Source organism: Dipodomys merriami, unplaced genomic scaffold (assembly GCF_024711535.1).
Source record: "Dipodomys merriami isolate MVZ:Mamm:240054 unplaced genomic scaffold, mDipMer1.0.p SCAF_87, whole genome shotgun sequence".
In the NCBI taxonomy this organism is placed as follows: domain Eukaryota; kingdom Metazoa; phylum Chordata; class Mammalia; order Rodentia; family Heteromyidae; genus Dipodomys; species Dipodomys merriami.
In genome coordinates this window covers 573,725-578,812 of record NW_027206479.1, presented here as the reverse complement: position 1 = coordinate 578,812, position 5,088 = coordinate 573,725, and positions in this window count along the sequence as shown.

The window sequence follows — 5,088 nt, the reverse complement described above, 5'->3', positions numbered from 1 at the left end:
AGTCTTTTATAAGCCTGTGTTTTGAGATAGAAGTGTGTGAATTTTTCTTTGCCTCATTTCCTCTTAAGTTCAGAGGGCTGATTTTTAAATTGAATACAATTGGAATTCAGAGCCCCAAGCTCTTTTGCATGTTACTCCTGAGATATGAACACATTTTTCAGGTGGTTAATGTGATTACATAACCTGTCATTTTCTATCTTTTTCCTCCTTGGACATTCCTTTTCCCAATGTCCATTTTGCTTGCAATAAGGACACTGATCTAGTCCTAGAGGTTCCTTATTGCCATTTGCAAATGAATTGTACTGTCTTTGCCAAGGGTTTCTTTATCCCTATTCTGGTGCTCCTATCAAAACTCAACCCCCCTTCTTAGAGTCTTTTTTTCCAGGGTATCTCTGTTATCAAACACCTACTGGGCAACCACTTCCAACTTAGAATACACCTTTCTTTCAAAACCTTCTAACTTTTGAAGCTTTCTTCTAATATCTGGGGCTGACTGGGTAACAAAGGCCATATTTAGGGCTCTTTTACTCTCCAGGGCTTCAAGATCTATAGACCTATAATCCTATAGACTTCTGGGAGAAATTTCAGAAGAGGATTTGGGTACTCACTGGGGAACTGTACCATCTCACTCACCTTAGATTGATGACTTCGCTTCCTAGCCACTGTGGTATGCCTGCCAATCGAACCTGTCAATAATAGGTAAGCACTTCCATACCTCAATCACTGTTAGTCTCTGCTTGGGTAAGTATGTGAAAAGACTTGCTCCAAATGGTCTGGTTCAATAGTGGGGATACTCTCTGGTCCAAGGACAACTTTCAAGTCACCGAGGAGGATTCACTCCCTTTTCTACCAGGTGAAAAGCACCTGTAAAATTTGCTGACACTCATCCCAGATGTGCTTGTGTGTGTGAAAATTACTGTCTCTAATGAAGTAATGAGCCCCTTTGTTTTCTGTTTCCAGTTATACAGGTCACTATTTGTAAAGGGAACATATATTAAAAAGGGTGCCTGCCCACCATCTCCTCCATGCTCCTGTGTCAAGGATAATAAGGGTAACTTACCACATTGTACCACCTCAGGCTGGTACAAGTAACCACTTTTGGTATGGGAGGATTTAACATTAGAGGTGCTGATGGCAAAGAACAGGAGAGAGCGTACATCAATGAATCTTCCTCTATAACCCTGGGTCAGTATATTTTTTTCGATATGGTAAGTTTAGGCCTTGTTCACTCATCCTGAGAAAAAGTAAACTGAGGTGCATACAGGACACAGCTAGAACTATCAGCATACACACACAGACCAATAGTCACAGACACTTAACTTACATGTCCCACACCTCTCAATGTTGACCTCTACAGGAGGTCCCAGATGACAGAGAGAATGTCCCAGATTGCCTCTTGAGAAGGCCACAGATGACCTCTTGTGGATGTCACATATGTCCTCCGTAGGAGGCTCGAGATAACCTCTCATGGAGGTTCAAAATGGCTCTCAAAGATAGTGTCCGATGACCTCCAAAGGAAGTCCCAGATGTCCTCTCAAGGAGGCTGAGATTACCTCTCCACTAGCTGCCAGATGGCCACTCAAGGAGGTGACATATAAACTCCAGAGACGGTTCCAGATAACTCTCTTGAGAAAGGCACAGATGGCCTCCAGAGATGGTGCTATATGGCTTCTCAAGGAAGTCCCACATGATGTCTGAATATGGTCATACATTTCTCATCAAGGCAACCTGAGATGACCACCAAAAGAAGTTCCACATGACCTCAGGAGGTGGTCCAAGATTGCCTCTTAAGGAAGCCCCAATGACTATTTTTGAAGAGGTCTCAGGAGGCCTCCTGAGGAAGCACAAGATGACCTCTGGATAAAGTCCCATATGGCCCCTGGAGAAGGCCCCAAATGACCTCCAAGGTAGGTCTCAGATAGCTTCTCAAGGAATTCGCAGATGTACTCTTGATAATGTTCCAGATAGCTTCCCAAAGAAACCCTACATGACCTCTCAAGGAGTTCCCAGATGGCTTCCCAAGGATGCCATAAATGACCTCCAGAAGGGGTCCCCAAAACCGGCTGGCAAGCTTGCACAGATGCACCTCTAGTGGAGTCTAAATGACTTTTGTCCATGTTGGTCCTCTGGAGACAAAAACTCGAGGTAGACTCTCAACTCTGAGGGTTGAAACACTCACCTATGGGGATTTTTCCCTGGGCCTGATGCTATCCAAATGTATGATCTCGATGAGGTCTCTGAAAATTAGAAACTCTCTAGTTGAAGAGAATCCATCAAGACACATGTAATAAATGTTCTCCAAACCACCAACCCTCAAAATTATGATATCCAAAGCTCCAAACATCAAAGGGCAAGCCTTTTTTTCCCCTTCCCTTTGTCTCTCCTTCACTAAAGAACTATACTTCCTTCGAGGTCTTTCCATTTTTCCCATCTAACAGTTCCTTCTTCTCTTTAGGCCTCTCTACTCTCCAAAGGCCTGAACTGCTTTGCCTGGGTTGTCAGTTGCCATCTTTCACCTCCTGCCCCCTCTCAAATTCCTCTCCTCCCAGGTCTTTCCCCTTCTGCTATCACACCACTTCCTTCCTTCCAGGACTTTTCCCTTTTTCTCTTTCCTTCTATTGCTCTGAACAAGTAGCCTGTAAAAATTCTGTACCCCTCCTCCACTGCAACTGCCTAACAGTTTTCAAATGTCACATCAGAAACTGCCCAAAGCCCAATCACTTCTTAACAGTTCAGTAGGTGGGGATTAATGCACCAGCCCCTCCCACAGAATGTCCCACCTTCTTTGGTGGCATACTTTGTAATCTCCAGCTGGCCAGGATATGGTGCCTGGCTGATTATCGGACCCTATAGATTATCGTGGCCCTGATGATTATTACAGTATCCTCCTTGTGAATTAGTTGCAATTGAAATTGAAAATTTGATTGTGATATTACAAACTAGTTATGACATCACAAACCCATTTTAACATCATAACAGCACTACATCACAAACCCATTGTAACAATATTTTCATTTTGACATCATGATTCCACTGTGACATCTCAAATCTATTAGCTCCTTTGAAAAATCACATGCCTTTTTCAACATCATAGTCCCTTTGTGTACCCATATCCTTGTTGTTATCCAATGACAATTGAGATCAGACATGCCATTATAACATCAAAAATGTTTGTGACATTCTCAACAGTGTGACATCATATTTTCATTATGAGAGCATCAGCTCATTGTGACATCACCAAACTCAATGACATAATTGAATTATGACAACAATTCTCATTGTGACATCAAAGACACATTGTGAATGCCTCTTCTGTGATTTCATTGTATTTCAAATGTAGCATGAGAGTTGATATCAGAAACACGTGTTTGTGCCTACACAATCATTTTGACATCATAATCACTTTATGATATCGCAGTGCCAGTGTGATATCACTAACACAATGTGACATCACAAAACTCTCCTGTCCTCATAACTTTTTTGACATGCTAACATTGTGATATCTTAGATCTTTTTGCCCTCATGATTTGTTTTTAACCTCATATTTCATGTATGACATGAGATACCAGAAATCCACTAACATTATGACCATGTGACATCACACTGACAGATGTCATGATCATCGTGTCACGTGACATCACAAAAGGTTTTGATGTCACAATTAGTTGGTGATGCCATACAGGTAAGGGGTCACAGTAGTTCTATGATGTCACAATTTGTTGGTGATATCCAAATGGCATAAAGGATCTCATTTGTCATGAAATCACAGAGAATATGAGTTCACAAATGGACTGTGGCATCTTCAAAGGCATGTATTGTCACAAATGTGATGAAGTCCTAGGAGGAATATGATATCACAGTGTGACACAATGTGCACGATATCTGTCAGTATGATGTCACAATTGTCATGATGCCACAGTGGATTTCTGATATCACATATCATAACAAATATTACAAGGTTGAAAACAGATTATGAGCTCATAAAGGGCTAAGACATCACAATTGCAGCACGTCACAAGACTTATGAGGACAGGGAAGGTTTGTGATGTCACAGTGTGTTAATGATATCACCATGGCACTGTGATGTCACAAAGTGATTGTGATGCCATATACTTATGAGATCATAATGGTTTTCTCATATCAACCCACATGCCACATTTGAAATAGAATGAACTAAAAGAATAGGCATTTACAATGTGTTTATAACATCACAATGACAAAATAATGTCATAATGCTGTGAGGTCATTATAAATTGGTGATGTTGCAAGGACATAATGGTGTCATAATGAATATTTGTTGTCGCATTTGTGATGGGGTCACAAATGGTGATATTACAATGGCATATATGAATTCCATTGTCATGTGTTCACAATGAGGATATGGGCATACAAAGGGACTGTGATGTCAAAAATGCCATGTGTGTTGTCAAAGGTACTTAAGGGTCATAATAGCTTTATGATACACTGTTGTGTTGAGGTCACCAAGGGTTTTTGATGTCATAATGATTTTGTAATATCTCAAACACAGGTCCAATTTCACTTGCTAGTGTTTCACAATGTGCATACAAGTTCACAGAAGGATCTTGAAGTCCTAATGGACATGAATTTTTTTTAAATGTTATGAGGTCATATTAGGTTTCTGAACACAATGGGTCAGATATCCTCATGGCAATGTCAACTCACTACATCATGTCAAAATATTGTGTTGTCACAATTGGTGATGAGGTCACAAAAGATTGGTTATGTCACAATGTGTTGGGCATGTCACAATGACATGATGGTTCCCAATTGTCTTTAACTTACAATAAGTATAGGATTTCACAAAGGGACTGTGGTTTCTCCAAAAGTATGTGTTGTCACAAATATATTGAAATCCTAAAAGGTTTGTGAGGTTAAATTTCGACACAATGGTTATGAAATCTGGCAGTGTGATATCACCATGGTCATGATGTCACTGAGGACAAAAAAGCCAAAGGTATTAGAATTGCAGTATGTCACAAAAGTTATGATGACAGGATGGGTTTGTGGTGTCACAGTGTGTTAGAGATATCCCAATGGAAATGTGATGTACAAAGGGATTTTGATGTC